Source organism: Pseudorca crassidens, chromosome 10, assembly GCF_039906515.1.
Source record: "Pseudorca crassidens isolate mPseCra1 chromosome 10, mPseCra1.hap1, whole genome shotgun sequence".
Taxonomy (NCBI): Eukaryota; Metazoa; Chordata; class Mammalia; order Artiodactyla; family Delphinidae; genus Pseudorca; species Pseudorca crassidens.
In genome coordinates this window covers 36,454,687-36,479,152 of record NC_090305.1, presented here as the reverse complement: position 1 = coordinate 36,479,152, position 24,466 = coordinate 36,454,687, and the positions used below count along the sequence as shown (strand labels likewise).

Here is a 24,466-nt window from a genome sequence, read left to right as displayed (position 1 = left end):
GACTCTACTCTGAGTAACACAACTCCCATCCCTCCAGGAAAGTAGGCTCCATCTTGCTATCAGTGGGATGCTGATGAGCCTGCCTTAGTCTTAACACTTTCCCTCCCCAACCTACTAAACCTTATCTCTCCAATTTTCCCCTCTCATGGTACATGTAAGTTGCCGCAATATATCCCCCAATGACCAAATTCACACTATTTTCTCAACATATGACTTATCTCTTCTCTAACAGAAATTTTACACTTCTTTCAAAGATGAGACGAAATCTTACCTCTTCTGAAGAGTTCACTAATTCAGCCCACAAGTCTTATCTTTTCTAAATTTCTACTGCACTTAAAGTATAGGACTTCACATAGCACCTGTTTACATACTATTTGGTTTCATAATTATTTTATATAATATGCTTTATCTTCCTAGCTAGACTGTTTGCCCTTAAAAGGGCAGATCTTTTATGTCATTTGTAATCCCACAGTCCTCCTCTCATATGCAGCATAATACTAGGAAGAGGGGGCACATGTATTAACTACTTGAAGGACTGAGCTAACTGCGTGTTATGACTTATCCACGGTGTCACATATAATAAATATCTATTCCGTGCCTACTCTGTGGCAGGCACTTTTGTAGGTACTGGAGATATGGCCCTGAAGAAAACAAACGTGATTCCTGTCCTAAAAGCTATTATAGTCCAGAACGCAAAAGATACTGAATTCCGAGTACCCTAAGTGCTACAGAGCAAGGTTATCACTGGTTCCAAGACGTAAGAACCTCAAACAACATACTTTACAGATCCTCAGTTATGAAACTGAATTACAGAATTTTTAGATCCGAATGAGAAGTTACAAGTTATTTTCTTCAATTTTCTTGCACAAATCATGATTAAATTTCGGTATAGCCTGTCTTTCTACCGCACTGCCTTCATCAACGGTCAGAAAAGACTGACTTCCTTCCTACCTCTAATACTCCTTTCTCCCGAGCACGGTCACTACTGCAGCCACACATCTACCCACTAGAGAGCCCAGCGCACTGAGAAGAAAGCACTGGGCTGATGATCAGCTGCACCCAATCAGGCTTGTCTGACCATCGACATTTTTCCAGCTCACACGCTGAACAAAATCTGTATTTTCTGCTTAGTAAATAACAAGCCCGCGCTACTTTTAAGAAAAAGAAAAACTGGTGCCTCCACGCTTCCTCGGCCCTAATAACGACAGAAGCACAACATGGCTTAGGGAAACAAAACAGCTGATGTGAGTCTATGAGGAAGAACTGAGGATGGCTAGCCGCCCCTTGGCCGCAAAACCTGTAGCAACAATGTGATAAAATGCTTAGGGCCGACAAAGTTTGGGGCGTGCATTAAGCACGTGCGCACACACACGAAGTTGGAAACACTAGGCAACAGGTGGGCCGCCCCCTCTGTACACTGACAGATCGCCTTCTCCAGGTCGTGGGTGTGTCTGACGCCGCACGCAGGCACTGATTCACAACTCCCTCCATAACAACCAGCCCCGCCTCAGAGCCCAGCCAAGGCAGGGGAGTTGAGGGCCCCAGCAGTGCCAAACTTTCCGGACCCCAACCTCGGCGTCCCTGGTTCCGCCTCGTCTCGGTCTCGCGCCAGCTCGTGTCAGGCAGGATGCGAGGCTGCTCTAGGAACCGGGCTTCTCGGGATTCCGACTCCTCGGCCCGGGAGCCTGGCAGAGCCACCCCGAAGTCCCCAAACACCTCCTGCCTACAACACATTCCAGGACTAGAGTCTTCGCCGGCCAGCTGCTGCCGCTTCCCACAGCGACCTAGCCCAGGAACTGACCCTCGTCAGCCCCCGTCCCCGCTCCTTCCCCGCCCCGGGAAAAAGCAGATGAGGAGCGTGAAGGGGCGCGCGTCCCCGCGCCCCGGGCCCGCGCAGCAGGTGCGGCCAGGCCCCACCTCCCTGGCGAGGCCGCGGCTACTCACCCCCACGATGTTCCTCTGCGACCTCACCGCCCGCACAGACCCTCTTCCGTCCGCTCCGCACCCGCCTCGTAGCGACCGCCCCCTCGGCGCCTGCCGTCGCCGCCGTCCTCGCCGCCGCCGCCGCCGCGGCGCGCGTCCGCTCTCACGCACACCGCCGTGGCCGCGCACGCGCCTCTGCGCGCTGGCGTCACGTAGCAACCGATCAGTGGCGGGCAAGCGGGAACCGCGGATTTAGGGCCGGGAGGTCGGGTCCCGCGGGTTTTGCGGCTTTCCCCCACCCGCCCGATCCGCTGCCCTCCTGAGCAGGGGGCCCCAGGGTGTGGCTGCCCTGCCGGCACCTAGCTCCGGGTAAGTTACGTCACTCTACGTCACTGTATGGCCTCACCGATCGCGTCACTGCAAATGGGAAGCTCCCCGCCGTGATCGCCCGGGCGCCTGTGGTGGAGGCAGCAGTGGCCTAGTCCAGACTCGTGCGGACCCCATCGGCTACTTCTGCGAAGTGCAGGAAGGTTCTCCAGGGACTGGGACCAGAAGGGGCTGAGCGCGCAGTTAATGTGTAAGGCTGCTGAATGACACTCGTTAACTCAGCAGCAGCGTGTGATGGACCGGGCCTTGAATTCCTCTGTTTCCTCATTTTATAAACGAGGATAACAATACCCATCTTTACTACGTTGAAGAATTGTACCGCTAAAAGGAAATAATATATGCAAAGGTGCTTTTTAAAGTATAAAGCTCACTAGACTTTAAAATATCTTTATTATAAGAGAAGGCAGTCGAGCAAGAGCAGTTAAGAGCATGGACTTTGGAGTCAGGGAAACCTAGGTTCAAGTCTGATCCTGGATGTTGGACAGTCAATTCTGCTTGACGCTTGGGCGAACTGGAGGTCCACTGGGGTGTGGGGATTTGGAGAGAGTGACTGGAAAGGACGTAATTCCAGCCAAAGGAAGCTTCATGAGTAAAGGTATGGAAGTGAAAATAGGAAGAACAAAACTTGAGGCAGAGAGATCAGTTATGAGGCCATTGCTGTACCCCAGGTAAGAAGAGATCAGAGCCTTAACCAAAGCTTTGGCAGTGGGAGTGTAGAGGAAGGGATAGATGTGAGTGCTGTCAAGGTGGTAGAATTGACAGCGCTGAGTGAGGGATAAATGAGTAAGCCAAGTTTCCAGCACGGGTGCTGGGGTAGGTGGTGGAAACATTTAACAAAATGTGAATGAAAATGAGTCTGGGTTATCCACAAGTTTCTGATCCAGCGTATTAGATAGTGCTGGTGACAGTCCCAGGAGGATGATTGGATTTCTAGAAAATGATGGTGTGTTCAAAAATGGATATGTTTGTTGGGGAAACACTTATTCTCCACTCATGATGTTTCCTCCCACACAGAGTAACATCTGTTAATAAAATATATAATATATATAATATGATATTGGCCTCTCACTGCACCTGCCCCAGCTCACTCCTCCCTAGAGCAGTGACTTCCTAATTGGTGAATTTAAAAGGAGAAACGGGACAGGTGTAGCCCATCCCATCACTTTCCTCTTAAAGGAAAGCTTCTGTCAGGGAACTATCTTTGTGTTCTTTTCTGATTCACCAGGAGCAGGGCCTATGGGTGGGATTGAGGGTGCCTGGTCCAGGGCTACAAAGTTAGTAAGCCTATTTGATACCAGAGTTTCGCATTAGGAAGCTCTCTGTCCACAGGTAATATCCAATACTAATTTTGTCAATTGTAGTATACAGAATTATGGCTCCTGAAAGATTTTCATGTCCTAATCTCCAGGACCTGTGAATGTTACCTTACAGGGCACGAGGGACTTTGCAGGTGTGTTAAATTAAGGATCTTGAGGTGGGGAGATTGTCTTGGATTATCTGGCTGGACTGGAGGCAGGAGGGTCAGAGAATGAGATATGATGATGGAAGCAGAGGTCAGAAAGAAAGATTTTAAGAATCTGTGCTGCTGGCTTTGAAGATGGAGCCAAGGAATACAGGCAGCTTTTAGAAGCTGGAAAAGGCAAGGAAGCAGATTCTCCCCTAGAGCCCCAAGAGAGAACGCAGCCCTGCCAATGCCTTGATTTTAGAATGTCTGACCTCCAGAACTGTAAGCTAATAAATCTGTGTTGTTTTAAGCCACTAATTTTGTGGTAATTTGTTACAACAGCAATCAAAATGAATACATTCAGTAACAAAGATGATAGTTGGTCCCCTGCTGCATTCTCTTTTATCTAGAAAAAAGGGTGCAATTTATTAGGCTCCCTCAAAGACTACTACAAGGTGACTGTGACTTGAAGGGAACCTTCACATCCAGAGGGAAATATCCAATAAACAGTCGAATTACACAAGTCTGCGCATTAGGAGAGAAGTTGAGTTAAACTAGATTTAGAGGGCATTAACTTATATCAATAATTGGTAATTTAAGTCCTAGTCATGGATGAGATCAATCAGAAAATATAGAAGAAACGATAAAGAGGACCAAAGATAGATCCCCGGGAAGCACTCAGTTTAAAAGGCAGTGGCAGATGAACGGAAGCCCACAAGGTGTGAGGAACAATGGCCAGAGAGATAAAAGAACTAGGTGAGTGTAATGCCTCTGAAACCAAGGTGGGAAAGAATTGCAATATGGTCTCAAGCCGAGTCAGAGACCACAAATAGGGCAAGTATATCAAGGGCTGAAAAGCACTGACTGGATTTAGCAACACAAAAGTGATTGATGACCAACAATAGCAGCTTTAGTGAGGTAGTAGAAATAAACACCAAATTACCTGGGTCAGAAAGGCAGGTCAGTATACTGGATTGCCATCTGGACTAGTTGATGGCAGTTTGAGATTCTACTCTTAGTTCTGGCCATTAACTAGCTAAGTAACCTTTGGCAAATCACTTAACTATTCCATGCTTTGGTTTCTCATCTAACAAAGGAGAAGATCAGACTGACTGATTTCACATAAATTCCTAGAGAGTCCCCTTAATTTTTTTTTAACATCTTTATTGAAGTATAATTGCTTTACAATGGTGTGTTAGTTTTTTCGGTATAACAAAGTGAATCAGCTATACATATACATATATCCCCATATCTCCTTCCTCTTGCACCTCCCTCCCATCCTCCCTATCCCACCCCTCTAGGTGGACACAAACCACCGAGCTGATCTCCCTGTGCTATGCGGCTGCTTCCCACTAGCTGTCTGTTTTACATTTGGCAGTGTATATATGTCCATGCCACTCTCTCACTTCATCCCAGCTTACCCTTCCCCCTCCCCATGTCCTCAAGTCCATTCTCCACATCTGCGTCTTTATTCCTGTCCTGCCCCTACATTCATCAGAACCTTTTTTTTTTTCAAATTCCATATATATGTGTTAGCATACAGTATTTGTTTTTCTCTTTCTGACTTACTTCACGCTGTATGACAAACTCTAGGTCCATCCACCTCATTACAAATAACTCAATTTCATTTCTTCTTATGGCTGAGTAATATTCCATTGTATATATGTGCCACATCTTCTTTATCCATTCATCTGTCGATGGACACTTAGGTTGCTTCCACGTCCTGGCTATTGTAAATAGAGCTGCAATGAAAATTGAGGTACATGACTTTTTGAACTATGGTTTTCTCAGGGTATATGCCCAGTAGTGGGATTGCTGGGTCTTATGTTAGTTCTATTTTTAGTTTTTTAAGGAACCTCCATAATGTTCTCCATAGTGGCTGTATCAATTTACATTCCCACCAACAGTGCAAGAGGGTTCCCTTTTCTCCACACCCTCTCCAGCATTTATTGTTTCTAAATTTTTTGATGATGGCTATTCTGACTGGTGTGAGATGATATCTCATTGTAGTTTTGATTTGCATTTCTCTAATGATTAATGATGTTGAGCATTCTTTCATGTGTTTGTTGGCAGTCTGTATGTCTTCTTTGAAGAAATGTCTGTTTAGGTCTTCTGCCCATTTTTGGATTGGGTTGTTTTATTGATGTTGAGCTGCATGAGCTGCTTGTAAATTTTGGAGATTAATCCTTTGTCAATTGCTTCATTTGCAAATATTTTCTCCCATTCTGAGGGTTGTCTTTTCGTCTTGTTTATGGTTTCCTTTGCTGTGCAAAAGCTTTTAAGTTTCATTAGGTCCCATTTGTTAATTTTTCTTTTTATTTCCATTTCTCTAGAAGGTGGGTCAAAAAGGATCTTGCTGTGATTTATGTCACAGAGTGTTCTGCCTGTGTTTTCCTCTAAGGGTTTTATAGTGTCTGGTCTTACATTTAGGTCTTTAATCCATTTTGAGTTTATTTTTGTGTATGGTGTTAAGGAGTGTTCTAATTTAATTATTTTACATGTAGCTGTCCAGTTTTCCCAGCACCACTTACTGAAGAGGCTGTCTTTTTTTTTTATGGCTTTTTGTTCATTTTATTGTGTTAATTAAATTAAATTAATTTTTATTGGAGTATAGTTGATTTACAATGTTGTGTTACTTTCTGCTGTACAGCAAAGTGAATCAGTTATATCCACTCTTTTTTAGGTTCTATTCCCATACAGGTCATTACAGAGAGTACTGAGTGGAGTTACCTGTGCTATACAATAGGTTCTTTTTTTTTTTTTTTCACACACACACTGTATTTTATTTTTACAAGAGATAACTAAACTGACACCAAGCATTGTAAATAGATGACCACAACAAAAGCAACAATGATTGCAATTACCAAACTGGAAACACACTCATACTATGTCATAATGTTGACATTCAGTCCAGTAATCCTCCACTGTAACAGCTCCTTTACTTTGCAGTGAAAATTGATTTGTATATTTTTTTGAAGAGGTTGTCTTTTCTCCATTGTATAGTCTTGCCTTCTTTATCAAAAATAAGGTGACCATATGTGCATGGGTTTATCTCCAGGCTTTCTATCCTGTTCCATTGATCTATATTTCCCTTTTTGTGCCAGTACCATACTGTCTTGATTACTGTAGCTTTGTAGTATAGTCTGAAGTCCAGAAGCATGATTCCTCCAGCTCTGTTTTTCTTTCTCAAGATTGCTTTGGCTCTTCGGGGTCTTTTGTGTTTCCATACAAAATGTGAAATTTTTTGTTCCAGTTCTGTGAAAATTGCCATTGGTAGTTTGATAGGGATTGCATTGAATCTGTAGATTGCTTTGGGTAGTATAGTCATTTTCACACTGTTGATTCTTCCGTTCCAAGAGCATGGTATATCTCTCCATCTGTTTGTACCATCTTTAATTTCTTTCATCAGTGTCTTATAGCTTTCTGCATACAGGTCTTTTATCTCCTTAGGTAGGTTTATTCCTAGGTATTTTATTCCTTTTGTTGCAGTGGTAAGTGAGAGTGTTTCCTTAATTTCTTTTTCTCATTTTTCATCATTAATGTATAGGAATGCAAGAGATTTCTGGTGCATTAATTTTGTATCCTGCTACTTTACCAAATTCATTGATTACCTCTAGTAGTTTTCTGGTAGCATCTTTAGGATACTCTGTGTAGAGCATCATGTCATCTGCAAACAGTGACAGCTTTACTTCTTCTTTTCTGATTTGGATTCCTTTTATTTCTTTTTCTTCTCTGATTGCTGTGGCTTAAACTTCCAAAACTATGCTGAACAATAGTGGTGACAGTGGACAACCTTGTCTTGTTCCTGATCTCAGCGGAAATGGCTTCAGTTTTTCACCATTGAGAATGATGTTGGCTGTGGGTTTGTCATATATGGCCTTTATTATGTTGAGGTAAGTTCCCTCTATGCCTACTTTCTGGAGGGTTTTTATCATAAATGGGTGTTGAATTTTGTCCAACTTTTTCTGCATCTACTGAGATAATCATATGGTTTTTCTCCTTCAATTAATTAGTATGTTTTATCACATTCATTGATTTGTGTATATTGAAGAATCCTTGCATCCCTGGGATAAACCCCACTTGATCATGGTGTATCATCCTTTTAATGTGCTGTTGGATTCTGTTTGCTAGTATTTTGTTGAGGATGTTTGCATCTATGTTCATCAGTGATATTGGCCTGTAGTTTTCTTTCTTTGTGACAACTTTGTCTGGTTTTGGTATCAGGGTGATGGTGGCCTCGTAGAATGAGTTTGGGAGTGTTTCTCCCTCTACTATATTTTGGAAGAGATTGAGAAGGATAGGTGTTAGCTCTTCTCTAAATGTTTGATAGAATTCGCCTGTGAAGCCATCTGGTCCTGGGCTTTTTTTTGTTGGAAGATTTTTAATCGCAGTTTCAATTTCAGTGCTTGTGATTGGTCTGTTTATATTTTCTATTTCTTCCTGGTTCAGTCTCAGAAGGTTGTGCTTTTCTAAGAATTTGTCCATTTCTTCCAGGTTGTCCATTTTATTGGCATATACTTGCTTGTAGTAATGTCTCATGATCCTTTGTATTTCTGCAATGTCAGTTGTTACTTCTCCTTTTTCATTTCTATTGATTTGGGTCTTCTCCCTGTTTTACTTGATGAGTCTGGCTAATGGTTTATCAATTTTGTTTATCTTCTCAAAGACCCAGCTTTTAGTTTTATTGATCTTTGTTATTGTTTCCTTCATTTCTTTTTCATTTATTTCTGATCTGATCTTTATGATTTCTTTCCTTCTGCTAACTTTGGGGTTTTTTGGTTCTTCTTTCTCTAATTTCTTTAGGTGTAAGATTAGGTTGTTTATTTGAGATGTTTTTTGTTTCTTGAGGTAGGATTGTATTGCTATAAACTTCCCTCTTAGAACTGCTTTTGCTGCATCCCATAGGTTTTGCGTTGTCGGGTTTTCATTGTCATTTGTTTCTAGGTATTTTTAATTTACCCTTTCATTTCTTCAGTGATCTCTTGGTTATTTAGTAGTGTATTGTTTAGCCTCCATGTGTTTGTATTTTTTACAGATATTTTTCCTGTAATGGATATCTAGTCTCATAGCATTGTGGTCAGAAAAGATACTTGATACATTTCAGTTTTCTTAAATTTACCAACACTTGATTTGTGACCGAAGAATGTTCCATGAGCACTTGAGAAGAAAGTATATTCTGTTGTTTTTGGATGGAATGTCCTATAAATATCAATTAAGTCCATCTTGTTTAATGTATCATTTTAAGCTTGGGTTTCCTTATTTATTTTCGTTTTGGATGATCTGTCCATTGGTGAAAGTGGGGTGTTATAGTGCCCTACTATGCTTGTGTTACTGTCAATTTCCCCTTTTATGGCTGTTAGCATTTGCCTTATGTATTGAGGTGCTCCTATGTTGGGTGCATAAATATTTACAATTGTTATATCTTCTTCTTGGATTGATCCCTTGATCATTATATAGTGTCCTTCTTTGTGTCTTGTAATAGTCTTTGTTTTAAAGTCTATTTTGTCTGATATGAGAATTGCTACTCCAGCTTTCTTTTGATTCCCATTTGCATGGAATATCTTTTTCCATTCCCTCACTTTCAGTCTCTATGTGTCCCTAAGTCTGAGGTGGGTCTCTTGTAGACAGCATATATACAGGTCTTATTTTTGTATCCATTCAGCCTGTCTGTGTCTTCTGTGGGGAGCATTTAAACCATTTACATTTAAGGTAGTTATTGATATGTATGTTCCTATTACCATTTTCTTAATTGTTTTGGGTTTGTTATTGTAGGTCTTTTCCTTCTCTTGTGTTTCCTCCCTAGAGAAGTTCCTTTAGCATTTGTTGTAAAGGTGGTTTGATGGTGCTGAATTCTCTCAGCTTTTGCTTGTCTGTAAAGGTTTTAATTTCTCTGTTGAATGTGAATGAGATCCTTGCTAGATAGAGTAATCTTGGCTGTAGGTTTTTCCCTTTGATCACTTTAAATATGTCCTGCCACTCCCTTCTAGCTTGCAGAGTTTCTGTTGAAAGATCAGCTGTTAACCTTATGGGCATTCCCTTGTGTGTTATTTGTTGTTTTTCCCTTGCTGCTTTTAATATTTTTTCTTTGTATTTCATTTTTGATAGTTTGACTAATTTGTGTCTTGGCATGTTTCTCCTTGGAATTATACTGTATGGGACTCTCTGCACTTCCTGGACTTGATTGACTATTTCCTTTCCCATATTAGGGAAGTTTTCAACTATAATCTCTTCAAATATTTTCTCAGTCCCTTTCTTTTTCTCTTCTTCTTCTGGGACCCCTATAATTCGAATGTTGGTGTGTTTAATGTTGTCCCAGAGGTCTCTGAGACTGTCCTCAATTCTTTTCATTCTTTTTTCTTTATTCTGCTCTGTGGTAATTATTTCCACTATTTTATCTTCCAGGTCATTTATCTGTTCTTCTGCCTCAGTTATTCTGCTACTGATTCCTTCTAGAGAATTTTTAATTTCATTTATTGTGTTGTTCATCATTGTTTGTTTGTTCTTTAGTTCTTCTAGGTCCTTGTTAAACATATTTTGTATTTTCTCCATTCTACTTCCAAGATTTTGGATCATCTTTACTATCATTACACTGACTTCTTTTTCAGGTAGACTGCCTATTCCCTCTTCATCTGTTTGGTCTGGTGGGTTTTTACCTTGCTCCTTCATCTGCTATGTGTTTCTATGTCTTCTCATTTTGCTTAACTTACTGTGTTTGGGGTCTCCTTTTTGCAGGCTGCAGGTTCGTAGTTCCCATTGTTTTTGGTGTCTGTCCCCAGTGGCTAAGGTTGGTTTAGTGGGTTGTGTAGCCTTCCTGGTGGAGCAGACTGGTGCCTGTGTTCTGGTGGATGAGGCTGGATCTTGTCTTTCTGGTGGCCAGGACCACGTCTGGTGGTGTGTTTTGGGGTGTCTGGGACCTTATTATGATTTTAGACAGCCTCTCTGCTAATGGGTGGGGTTGTGTTCCCTTCTTGATAGTTGTTTGGCATAGGGTGTCCAGCACTGTAGCTTGCTGGTCATTGAGTGGAGCTGGGTCTTAGTGTTGAGATGGAGATCTCTTGGAGAGCTTTCACTGTTTGATATTACATGGAGCCAAGAGGTCTCTGGTGGACCAGTGTCCAGAAGTTGGCTCTCCCACTTCAGAGGCACAGGCCTGACACCCAGCCATAGCATGAAGACCCTGTCAGCCACATGGCTCAGAAGAAAAGGGAGAAAAAAATAAAGAAAGAAAGAAAATAATAAAATAAAATAAAGTTATTAAAATAAAAACAAAAAAAATATTAAAAATTAAAAGAAATTAAAAAGTAATAAAAAATGGAAAAAAGAAAGAAAAGAGCAACCAAACCAAAAAACAAATCCACCAGTGATAACAAGTGCTAAAAACTATACTAAAACAAACAAACAATAAAAAATGGACAGACAGAACCCTAGGACAAATGGTAAAAGCAAAGCTATACAGACAAAATCACACAAAGAAGCATACACATACTCACAAAAAGGGAAAAAGGAAAAAAATATATATATCTATATATATATAAAAAAGGAAGAGAGCAATCAAATCAATAAACAAATCTACCAATGATAAGAAACTCTAATTACTAAACTAAGACAAACATAAAACCAGAAACAAATTAGATGCAGAAAGCAAACCCCAAGTCTACAGTTGCTCCTAAAGTCCACTGCCTCAGTTTTGGGATGATTCGTTGTCTGTTCAGATATTCCAGAGATATTCAGATATTCACGTTCATTGTGGAGATTTAATCCGCTGCTCCTGAGGCTGCTGGAAGAGATTTCCCTTTCTCTTTGTTCGCACAGCTCCCAGGGTTCAGCTTTGGATTTGGCCCCACCGCTGCGTGTAGGTCGCCTGAAGTCTTCTGTTCTTCGCTCAGACAGGACGAGATTAAAGTAGCAGCTGATTAGGGGGCTCTGGCTCACTCAGGCCGGGGCGAGGGAGGGGTATGGAATGTGGAGTGAGCCTGCCAGAGCAGAGGCCGGCGTGACGTTGCAGCAGCCTGAGGCACGCCATATGTTCTCCTGGGGAGGTTGTCCCTGGATCACGGGACCCTGGCAGTCGCAGGCGACACAGGCTCCCGGGGTAGGAGGTGTGGATAGTGACCTGTGCTTGCACACAGGCTTCTTGGTGGCTGCTGAGCAGCCTTAGCATTTCATGCTTGTCTGTGGTGTCCACGCTGATAGCTACGACTCGCGCCTGTCTCTGGAGCTCATTTAGGTGGTACTCTGAATCCCCTCTCCTCGTGCATCCCAAAACAATGGTCTCTTGACTCTTAGGCAGGTCCAGACTTTTTTCCGGACACCCTCCCGGGTAGCTGTGGTGCACTAGCCCCCTACAGGCTGTGTTCATGCAGCCAACCCCAGTCTTCTCCCTGGGGTCTGACCTCCGAAGCCGAGCCTCAGCTCCCAGCCCCCACTCGCCCTGGCGGGTGAGCAAACAAGCCTCTCAGGCTGGTGAGTGCTGGTCAGCACCGATCCTCTGTGCGGGAATCTCTCCACTTTGCCCTCTGCACCCCTGTTGCTGTGCTCTCCTCCGTGGCTCCGAAGCTTCCCCACTGCCACACCCTGTCTCCGCCAGTGAAGGGGCTTCCTAGTGTGTGGAAACTTTTCCTCCTTCACAGCTCCCTCCCACTGGTGCAGGTCCCGTCCCTATTCTTTTGTCTCTGGTTTTTCTTTTTTCTTTTGCCCTACCCAGGTATGTGGGGAGTTTCTTGCCTTTTGGGAAGTCTGAGGTCTTCTGCCGGCATTCAGTAGGTGTTCTGTAGGAGTTGTTCCAAATGTAGATGTATTTCTGATGTATTTGTGGAGAGGAAGGTAAGTAATCTCCATGTCTTACTCCTCCGCCATCCTGAAGGTCTCTCTCCCCCTTAACTTTATATTAGGCTCATTTGCTTATAACAGCACACTTCAAATCCTACTCATTTCACCAAACAGTGAGAATCAGTATATTATGTTCCAGCTTATGTCCAGATACTATGGATGTGGATATGACACAGTTAGTTGAGAAACTCACAGTTTTGGAAGGGAGATAAACATATAAGTATGTAACTAATCGCCATAGCTCTTTTTTAAACAAAGCAAGGTATAAATCGAATGAACTGTGAATATAACACAGTATTCTACATAGTATAATAGAATTCTATATGAAGTGACATGAGGGATATATAAAGTAATGCAAATGAGAGAGTAGTCACTTTTGCCAAATGGAAATCAAGGTGTTATATTTACCTACTCTCTCAGGTGGACACAATGTGCCTCAAAAATGACGTAACCATAAGGCATTTCCGTGGTGATAAAAAAAACAGGAGAGTTGTGCTAATCCACCACTGATCGTTTAACATTACTTCTAGGTAGCTTTGTTGTGATATGAATTAATAGTTTTGTACAGCTACTTGTGAACTTAAGTACACCCTTTAATTGGAAAAATGGACACATGTAAAATTTGAATGCAAGGGTAGTTTATTTACTTTTCCACCAGATCCAAGTGGAAACATTTGTTTTACATGCCATGCTCTCTTCCATTTGCTCATCTAATCCTCATATATTATCTCATTTAATTTCACAAACATCAGTTTATTGTATCAGTATCTGATATTATATCTCTGTTTTAGCAGGTGGGGATACAAAGTTTAAGTAATTGGGCCAAGTTCACGCTAACAGCAGTTAAGTAGTAAACCAGGCATCCTCTCTTTAGGAAACCTTCCCTCCAGCCCTCATTTGGTCTAAGTGCCCATCCTCTGTACTATTACATCATGTGTACACCTTTATTTTAGCGTTTACTGAAATAATGATGATGCTTACTATGTGCCAGGTACTGTTTTAAGTATGTTCTGGGCATTAACTCATTTAAGCTTCATACCCCTTTGAGAGAGGTAATATCATTAATCACAGTACTTTATAATTCAGGAAACTAAGACCTAGAAAAGTTAAGTAATTTACTCAAGGTCACACAATTAATAGTCATGGAACCAGGATTCAAACCCAAGTAGTTAGGTTCTAGAATCCACGCTCTTAACCCCCAGGCTGCTGCCTTCCTTCATACAATGCATGCTCTGCTAACATTGAGAGATTCTAGATGAAATAGTTTACAGAACTCACCAGTGCAGTTATTGTGTATGATATCACTTTGTATTCTTTATGAAGTGAACACAAGAGAATTTTTCTCTCATGGGGGGAAGGGGGGGTGGGATGAATTGGGAGATTAGGACTGACATATATACACTATCATGTGTAAAATAGACAGCTAGTGGAAACCTGCTGTATAGCACAGGGAGATCAGCTCAGTGCTCTGTGGTGACCTAGATGAGTGGGATGGGGGGGTGGGAGGGAGGTCCAAGAGGGAGGGGATATATGTATACATATAGCTGTATACATATAGCTGTACACTTCATTGTACAGCAGAAACTAACAAAACATTGTAAAGCAACTATACCCCAATTAAAAAATAAATTAAAAATTTTAAAATAATTTTTAATAAGAGAATTTTTCTCTCTCAGCCAAATGCCATGAAACACTTGGCTACTCTTAAGTAACTGATATGTTTTCTCCTTATAGGTGATGTGAATTACATAACTGGCTGTTTTCTCCTTTCACTCTGGCTGCCAAGAAGCTCTGAGAAATCTGTGGCTCAGCCTTAGTAACTGGGAGGACCCTTGGCCTGCATATCTGCATTCTGTAGGTTTGAAATTTTTCAAAATAAAAACCTGAGGGAAAACAGTCTAAATTCTTCTTTATTTTCTAAATTATTGATATTGTGCATTTATTTTATAATTAGAAAAAGTAAACTTTGCTTTTAAAAGAAAGGTTGCAGCTTTGCATGATTTCTCAGGCTTTGAATCTGTGGACAAGGACTAGTTTCAGGTTGAGCTCCATGAGTTCAGTATAGAATCATATAAAACCAGGACTTCTGTGACCTTGAAAGTCCAGATCAATAGAATTGGTGTTCAGACAGATCAGAAAGTATTTCAAGTAGCATAAAACAGGCAAGTTGTGGCCCTCCTTATTTTTAAACTAAATAATTTGAAACCACTTTTGTATTATTTGAACATATGCTGTCTTGCTTTGGAGATAAGAAAGTCAATCTTCCTTAATGCTGATGATATTTTATTATAATTAACTTTAACGTACGGTTGATTTTGTGGTTTAGCATTTGTCAGAAGTGGGTGAAGATCACCTGTTCTAAAACTAAAATAATTATTTTGGTACATGTCCTGAAATTTAACTGGTTTAGATCCAGTAACTCAGTATCAGATTCATTTCTTTACTTAAGGGTATGTTTTGCAAGGAATTCTTCCAGGTAGATTTACTGAGCAGTCACTTTGCTAAAAGCCACACATTTCATGGGAGCTTTATTCAGATTTTTCTCAGCGAGAGTCAGCAACTGATAATTTCTTCTTTGAAAATTTTTCCATCCAAATCTTCATCCTCCAACAGGACATTCAGTTGCCTAAAGGGTGGGCAAATGCCCCACACCCAGCCAGCAGATTGTTGCCAAGTGGTGTGCGAGCATCTGGGCTTGCCAGATTTGAAATCTGTTCATCTCTTAACATTGGTAACTAATGTGAACTTTGTTTAAAAAAAAACATGACTTGTCTGTGAGTTTGCAGACCCTCTTCTCTATTGAATAGAACTTTACAAACTTGAATACTTCGTTCTTATTTTGAAGAATTGGTTTTCTTAAGGAAAAACCTGCACTGCCTGCAGCCTCCCTCTGTCCACCCCCATGAAGAGAGAAATGTTCCTATTTAGGTGAGAATCTCAATGGGATGACTCACTCTTCAAAAAAGGCTGTCAACCACCCACCATCTGCTGATGAGATTACTGAGTTCTGAACAATATGTATCTGCTTTTAGTCAGCCAGGGTATTAGCTGGTCCATCAGAAAACTGCATCCCTGACCACATTGTCCTGAGCTCGTCCACACAGAAACATTTCTCACCCTCTACCAGGAGTGTTTTACTGACTTGTCTTTTGAATATTGTGGCTTCTACATACATTAAGGGATTCTAGAAGAGACAATTCCACAGAGCCCACTAGTGCATTTGCTGTAGAGCTATTGTGCACTTGGTCATTTTATGTTTCTTATGGAAAATCCCATGAGAGAATTTTTTTTCAGAGCCAAGTGTCAGGAAATGCTTGACTACCTTTGAGTAAGTGATGTGTCTTCCTTACAGACAAATAATGTAACCAGTTTATGTGTTTCCCTTTTCACTTTCATCGTCATGAAGCTCCAAGTCAAGTTTTAGCTCAGCTTTAGTGCTTACATAGGAACTGTGGCCTGTGAATCTGCGTTCTTATTCCCTGGTCCTGATCTATCTATCTGTCTGTCTATCATCTATCTATGTATTTATTATTTTTTCACTATTGTACTTTTTAAACTTTTTATTTTATATTGGAGTACAGTTGATTAACAATATTTTTGCAGTTTCAGGTGTACAGCAAAGTGATTCAGTTATATATACACGTATCTATTCTTTTTCAAATTCTTTTCCCATTTAGGTTGTTACATAATATTGGGCAGAGTTCCCTGTGCTATACAGTAAGTAGGTCCTTGTTGCTGACCTTCTATTTAAATTTAGGTTTTCTCTTGCTCAGATTTATTTATAATTTTCTACATTATGTGTATTGTTGCACTAGCCACCTCAGGTTGATCATGGAAAAGCTAGGGAAATAAGTGATAATTATGCTAATGATGACTACCTTACAGTCCCTTACCCTTACTTCAGGCAAGAGTTAAAACTTATTGATCCTTCCATGCTGATAAGAATGTTTTGTTTACAAGTTCTCTAGGGTTTTACATCAACTAAACCAACAGAACAATGAATTATTTTCAAAGAAGTTTTAATATTATTGCAAATCTAAAGAATGTCACTTTTAACTTTGCTTTTGCTCTTCTGAGGAAAGTAGATAGGTAAAGTAACGGCTGGCAAGCGTAAGTGCGAAACGTCACGTCCCAAATTCTCCAAACATTATTCTCACAGCCTCTCTTAGTATATTCTTCCAGTAGGCCACAGTATGAAGAGTTAGCTTTCCTATATCTAATCTATGATTATTTTTGTTTTAAACCCTTTTATACCTCATGTATTAGTGATCTGATTTGTATACACTGGTGATATTTGCACATATACACTTTAACTGAAGTTACGTGGAAAGATCTTAAGCAAGATTCATTGTCTTAATGCACCTTTTATATTTGCTAAATCAAAGGTAGAAAGATAACTGAGTTCCCCCATGGCTATTAGGTATTGCTCTTAGACACTATATGTCTATGATTTAATATTTTAATCCTGTATCTTGAGAATAGGACAATAAAGCTGCTTTGTAAGTGTAAAGATTTAAAATGTTTGTCCAGAAAACACTTTTTGTAATCCTGTTTTGGCATTTCTTCTTTTCTTAATATACCAGGAACCTCAAAAATGGAAGTAGTGCAGGCCTATTTCCTATTTCAGTTTTTATTTACTGGGCTACTCTGTGTCAGGCACAAAGGGGATACAGAGATTGAAGATACAGTTCTTGCTCTCAAGGACTAACAGTCTAGAACTGTGCTGTCTAACATGGGAGCCTCTAGCCATGTGTGGCTATTCAAATAAATTAAAAATTCAGTTCCTCAGTCATACTAGTCACACTTCAAGAGCTCAGTATCCACATGTGGCTAGTGTATTGGAGTATACATAGAGAGTACCTTTCTATCAATGCAGAAAGTTCTGTTGGATAATGCTGGTCTAGAAATCATGTGGGAATCACAAGGTAGAGCAAGGTGATTTCAGACTAAGAAAGATCATGTGTGAAGTGAGCGTAAGAATGACTTGGGGGCACGTTGAGTCCTGCCAGAGATTCTGATTTGAGGAATACTGTGGGAGTCTGTTTTTAACAAATACCCCCAGGTGATTGCGATGCAGAGGGTGTATAAACTACATTGAGAAAAAACAATGTAGGGTAAGTGGGAATAACTCAATAGAGTGATTCTAAACTTTCTACCTAAATAGCATCTGGGTGCTTGAGCCAATTTAAGTTTGATTTAGAGAGACAAGAGTCGTGGGACTACATTTGTACCTTAAGAGTTATGGAGCATTTTATACCCATTATGTGTCTGAAGACTTATATTATTATAAGAGCCTTTAATTTGTCATGTATACTTTAAATACCTGAAAAAAGGTATGCGATAGTTTCAGTCAAGATAGGCTAGGCTATGCAACAGTAAAAAAAAATAACCCCAAAATATCAGTGGCTTTTTCCAGAAGGAAAAGAGAAAACTCTGGAAGCCTCACACTAACAAATTCTTCAGCTCAAAAGGGACAGACACCATTTCTACTCACAATTCATGCCAGCATTAGTCACAGAACCAATCATCTTAAGGAAGTCTGGAAATGCATCCTACTATGTGACCAGAAGAGAGGAGAACCAGATATCAGTGTGTAGCACTAATGATTACCCCTGTGATGGTAAAGGAAACGTGGTGATCAAGCTGCAAGAGAGATGAGACCTCCAGAAACACACAGCAGGGTGGTGAATGGCAAAGACATAAAGGACTAGAATGAACTTTCAGAAAAATTCTTGGCTTGGAGAAAGAAGCCAAGATACAATGACCAAGAACAGAATGCTGAGTTAGTGTTTTCTGAATAAACATCCTTGATTACCTCTCTCTTCTAGAGAGCCTTGATCCTGAACGGGATCTTATCTGATGCTTCCGGTTCTTTCTTGAGAAGCTAATGTAGAGCATTATGATAGAGGCACAGGGACACATCTGTGTGCTAATATGACTACGCCAGAGAAGGACTAGGAAGCCAGCAGCCTTGGAGGAGTCCTGCGTCTTTCTGAACCTGGGGTGAAGAATGTTCAGTCCAGTGGCTGCCTGAAAGGCCCGTTCTATACCTCAATAAAGGCAGCTCTTGGAGAAGCCATTTATTCCACTGACACCAGGAGTTGCCTGTTCTGCAACTGCATCATTAGCTGTAGCTGAGATAATCAGTGGACATGCAGTGTGAGGGAGAAATAAACCTTTCTTGTAAGCCACTGAGATTTGGAGGATCATTTGTTACTGCAGTATAACCTCACCCACACTAACTGATACTATGCTTATTCTTTTAGTATCTATGCAGATGAAGCCACTGAGATTCATCAGGCAGGCAATGATGAATTAAAAATGAGAGATAAGAGAGAATATCTGTTCAAAAATACTATTGGGTGGGCCAAAGGTTCGGTTTTTTCCATAAGATGGCTCTAGTAGCACTTAGTTGTCTTTAACTTCATTCAAAACAATTTTGTTTGTATGTGACAGCTGTCATATCAGCATGCATTTAAAAAAAGACATCAAAATTGGTGAATTTTGGTGTAGCCATTTTAATATTGAATATGGAAGAAGAAAGCAACAATTTTGGTATATTATGCTTTATTATTTCAAGAAAGGTAAAAACGCAACTGAAACACACAAAAAAGATTTGTGCAGTGTATGGAGAAGATGCCGTGATGGATCGAAGGTGTCAAAAGTGGTTTGTGAAGTTTCGTGCTGGAGATTCTCGCTGGACGATGCTCCACAGTTGGGTAGACCCGTTGAAGTTTATAGCAATCAAATTGAAACAATAATTGAGAACAATCAACGTTATACCACACGGGAGAGAGCGGACATACTCAAAATATCCAAACCAAGCATTGAAAATCATTTGCACCAGCTTGGTTATGTGAATTGCTTTGATGTTTGGGTTCCACATAGGTTAAGCCAAAAAAACCCTCTTGACCACATTTCCACATGTGATTCTCTACTGAAACATAATGAAAACGTTCTGTTTTTAAAACAAATTGTGATGGGCAATGAAAACTGGATACTGTACAACAGTGTGGAATGGAAGAGATCATGGGGCAAGTGAAATGAACCACCACCAACCACACCAAAGGCCAGTCTTCATCCAAAGAAGGTGATGTCGTGTATATAGTGAGATTGGAAGGGAGTCCTCTATTATGAGCTCCTTCCAGAAAACCAAATGATTAATTCCAACAAGTACTGCTCCCAATTAGACCAACTGAAAGTGGCACTCGACAAAAAGCGTGCAGAATTAGTCAGCAGAAAACGCATAATCTTCCATCAGGATAACGCAAGCCCACATATTTCTTTGATGACCAGGCAAAAACTGTTACAGCTTGGCTGGGAAGTTCTGATTCATCCACTGTATTCACCAGACATTGCACCTTCGGATTTCCATTTATTTCGGTCTTTACAAAATTCTCTTAATGGAAAAAATTTCAATTCCCTGGAAGACTGTAAAAGGCAGCTGGGACAGTTCTTTGCTCAAAAAGATTAAAAGTTTTGGGAAGATGGAATTATGAAGTTGCCTGAAAAATGGCAGAAGGTAGTGGAACAAAAGGGTGGATATGTTGTTCAATAAAGTTCTTGGTGAAAATGAAAAACGTGTCTTTTATTTTTACTTAAAAACCGAAGGGACACATTATATACCGAAAATCAATTATCATGATTAGTACTATACTCCCAATAGGTATCATATGGGTTCAGCAACTATGGTGGAAAATATAAGCAGCCCCTCTTACCACCATTGCTCCAGTTATCTTCTTGGAGAATTTGTGCTTCCTATCCCCACAACTCCAGGTTCTGCTTGTCTAGAGGTCCTTCTAAAAAGTGAGACACTTTCACCAGGGCACACAATATGAGTCCCATTAATTCTTTTACTGTGGTAAAATATACAAAACGAAGTTTACCATTTTAACCATTTTTAAGTATACAACTCAATGGCATTAAGTACATTTACATTGTTGTGAAACCATCACCATCATCCATCTCCAGAACTTTTTCATCTTCCCCATCTGAAACTCTGTACCTATTCAACAATCACTCCCCATTTCCTTTTCCCTCCAATCCTTGGAAACCACCACTCTTTCAGTCTCTATGAATTTGACTATTCTAGGTATCTCATATAAATGGAATCACACAGTATTTATCTTTTTGTGTTTGATTTATTTCAGTTAGCCCAGCGTCTTCAAGGTTCATCTATGTTGTAGCATGTTTCAGGATTTCATTCCTTTTTAAGGCTGAATAACATTCCATCGTATGTGTATATCACATTTTATTTATCCACTCATCCATCAATGGACATTTGGGTTGTTTCCACCTTTTGGCTATTGTGAATAATGCTGCTAACAACACTGGTGTACAAATATCAGTTTGAGTCTCTGTTTTCTTTTGGGTATATATCCAGAAGTGGAATTGCTGAACATACGGTTATTCTATGTTTAGTTTTTTGAAGAACTGCCATACTGTTTTCTACAGCAGCTGCACTGTTTTACATTCCCGCCAGCAGTGAACAAGGGGTCTAATTTCTTCACATCTTTGTCAACACTTGTTATTTTCTGTTTTTGTTTTCATTTATATATAATAGCTACCTGAATAGGTGCAAATGGTATCTCATTGTGGTTTTGATTTTCAATCCTCTGCTCATTTTTTAACTGGGTTGTTTTTGTTGTTGTATTGGAGGAGTTCTTTATATATTCTGGATATTAACTCCTTACCAGATGTGATTTTCAAGTATGTTTTCCCATTCTGTGGGTTACCTTTTCACTCTGTTGATAGTGTCCTTTAATTTAAATTTAAATTTGTTTTAAATTTTAGTGAAGTCCAATTTGTCTATTTTTTTCTTTTGTTGCCTGTTTGTTTTGGTATCATATCCAAGAAATTACTGCCAAGTCCAATGTCATGCAGCTTTCCCCCATGTTTTCTTCTAAGAGTTTTATACTTTTAGCTTTTACATTTGTTTGATCCATTCTGAGCTAATTTTTACAGATGGTATAAGATAAAGGTCCAACTTCACTCTTTTGTGTGTGGATATCCAGTTTTTCCAGAACTATTTGTTGAAAACATTGTCCTTCCCACACTGAATGCTCTTGGTATCCTCGTCAAAAATCATTTGACATATGTGTGAGGGTTTGTTTCTGGGCTGTATGCTATCCCATTGGTCTATATGTCTGTCTTTATGCCAGTATCATGCCGTTTTGATTACTGAAGGCTTGTGGTAAGTTCTGAAATCAGAAGGTGTGAATCCTCCAACTTTATTCTTCTTTTTCAAGATTGTTTTGGCTATTTGGGGTCCCTTGAGATTCCATGTGAATTTTAGTTTGAATTTTTCCATTTCTGAAAAAAAGTCATTAAGATTTAGATAGGTTTTTAATTGAATCTGTAGGTTGCTTTGGGATTAATCCCATTACTTTTAAGCTTTGGTTGCTGCCCTGTTACTTTGGGCAAGAAGAATCACCATTCTGGCAGTAGCAAGTGACCCTTATCATTAGGAAGAAGTGGGGCTGCTGCTACACAATGGGGGCAGCTAGGAGTATGCTTAGCATCCATGTGACCCACTTAGGTGCCTGTTGGTATGCTCATGCCCAGTTTTAAAGGCAAATGGACAAGTGCAGCAACCCTGGCTGGTCTGAAAAGGACATGTCATCCAGGGGCTCAGACCCCTCAGAGATGACAGTCTGGGTCACTCCACCAGGGTCACCACCTATATACTAGCAGAAGTGCTAGCCAAGGATGGTTTTGTTTGTTCTTTTCCTTTAGGTGTAAGGTTAGATTGAGATTTCTTATTTCCTGAGGTAGGCCTCTATAACCATAAACTTCCCTCTTAGAACTGCTTTTGCTGTAACCCATAGATTTTGGATCATTGTGTTTCCATTTTCATTTGTCACCAGATATTTTTTAATTTCCTCTTTGATTTCTTCAGTGACCCACTGGTTATTGAGTAGCATATTGTTTAGTCTCCATGTTTGTGTTTTTTGCAGTTTTTTTCTTGTAGTTGATTTCTAGGCTAAGAGACTAGATCTTAATCATTCCCATCACAATAAAGAATTGATTATTATGTGACATGATAGAGGTGTTACTAACCCTATGGTGGTATCAAATCAACATACTGCACACCTTAACCTTACACAATCTTATGTCAATTAAAAAATTATAACATCTGCTTTTATCTTTTGAGCCTAGAACTTCCATTTTACTTATTTGTATGTATAATTTTAATATTCACTGGGGACAAAACTACCCTATAAACAGAAGGAATATTATTCTTTTATTCAAAACCTCCACGAGAATTGATCACCATTTTGGAAAATGATGTTTCCAACAGTAACATCATTCAATTTCTTTGAGTGACCAATAAAACACACCTGTTATCAGTATGCATTTAAAGTTGTAACACTGGTACTTCCCTGGCGGTTCAGTGGTTAAGACTTCGAGGACACTGCAGGGGGCATGGGTTTGATCCCTGGTTGGGGAACTAAGATTTCCCCATGCCACGTGGCATGGCCAAAAAAATAAATAAGTAAATAAAGTTGTAACATTATATCTCTTCAGGAATCATGAATTTAGTCTCTATTTTAGAATACCAAATAGAGTTATCAGTATGCTATTGAACAGTTTTACTTCTTCCATATATAAGAGAAAGCACCTGACTACTTCATTGTTTTCTAGTGTAGTACTATCTGGGCATTTACATATTGAAATGCATATTTTATTAAAAATTGATTTATTTCTCCTTTTTATTACAATAAAGGCATTGGACTGATCCTTTTTGAAACTGTGTATATAGGTAAGTTATATATGAATTTTGTTTTAGGATAGTGAGTGTGATAGATGTTATAAACATTCCCATGTTATAATAAGGAGGGTTTGCTAAGTCTGATACAGTTGAGAACCACAATCTCAGAACAAGTTCTTTGAGGGCAGGAAATGTGTTCTGATTTCTTACAGCACGCTTGCACCCACTAAGTTCTCAATATTTAATTTCACCCTGTTGCAGTTTCTGTTTCGCCTTTTCAGAAGCCCTTATTTGCTCCTTCATTCTGGCAGTTTCAGTTTGGATGCGGTGTCTACCCTCATGTAGGTAACTGCAGTAAATACGATCTAAGTCAGAGTGGTCTCAGTCCCTCTGTCAATGATTAGAGCCAAGCGAGTGACCCAATTCTGGTTTGAGACATAAGGAGAATTCTGCTGATGAGCTTTGAGAAAGGTTTTACACTCATTAAAGACACAAAAGGAAAAACAGGTTATTTTCTTTCACTGGACATTGTACAGTGACACCTGGAATCATAGTAGGCGTTTTTTTTTTTTTAATTAATTTATTTATTTATTGTTGGCTGCGTTGGGTCTTCGTTGCTGTGCACGGGCTTTCTCTAGTTGCAGTGAGCCGGGGCTACTCTTTGTTGTGGCTCACGGGTTCTAGAGCGCAGGCTCAGTAGTTGTGGCACACGGGCTTAGTTGCTCTGCGGCATGTGGGATCTTTCCAGACTAGGGCTCGAACCCGTGTCCCCTGCATTGGCAGGCGGATTCTTAACCATTGCGCCACCAGGGAAGTCCTCATAGTAGGCGTTTTTGATCACAGGTATTATTAGCCCCCCAAACAACTGCTGAGAATGACAGTTTGGCAAAGATAGAAGGAAACCAGAGTGCCTGATAGTTCTGAACCCTCTATCAACTAATTCCAGAACTTCTGAAGTGCTTGTTACATCTGATAGAGTTAGGACTTTTTTTTTTTTTTTTTTTGCGGTACGCGGGCCTCTCACTGTTGTGGCCTCTCCCGTTGCGGAGCACAGGCTCCGGACGCACAGGCTCAGTGGCCATGGCTCACGGGCCCAGCCGCTCCATGGCATGTGGGATCTTCCCGGACCGGGGCACAAACCCGTGTCCCCTGCATCGGCAGGCGGACTCTCA

General features: G+C 40.4%; 1 protein-coding gene and 1 long non-coding RNA gene across 6 annotated transcripts in view; one reads left to right on the top strand and one right to left on the bottom strand.

Moving 5' to 3' along the window:
- Window positions 1–2,093, bottom strand: part of BTBD9 (BTB domain containing 9) — a 419,689-nt gene extending 417,596 nt beyond the window's left edge. For all 3 annotated transcript variants that reach the window (XR_010946847.1, XM_067753105.1, XM_067753106.1), the window contains exon 1: window positions 1,945–2,093. The gene's annotated coding sequence lies outside the window, so the exon portion shown is untranslated. The remainder of the gene's footprint in view (window positions 1–1,944) is intronic.
- Window positions 2,094–2,302: 209 nt separating this feature from the next.
- LOC137232033 (uncharacterized) lies at window positions 2,303–22,169 on the top strand. Of its 3 annotated transcripts, XR_010946850.1 has the most exons (4): window positions 2,303–2,978; window positions 7,531–7,647; window positions 12,459–12,577; window positions 14,318–22,169. It is a non-coding gene; the product is annotated as an uncharacterized lncRNA (long non-coding RNA). The 3 variants fall into 3 exon arrangements; XR_010946849.1 differs by having other exon boundaries at window positions 7,531–12,577; XR_010946851.1 differs by lacking the exons at window positions 7,531–7,647; window positions 12,459–12,577 and adding an exon at window positions 4,355–4,510.
- Window positions 22,170–24,466: the final 2,297 nt, after the last annotated feature.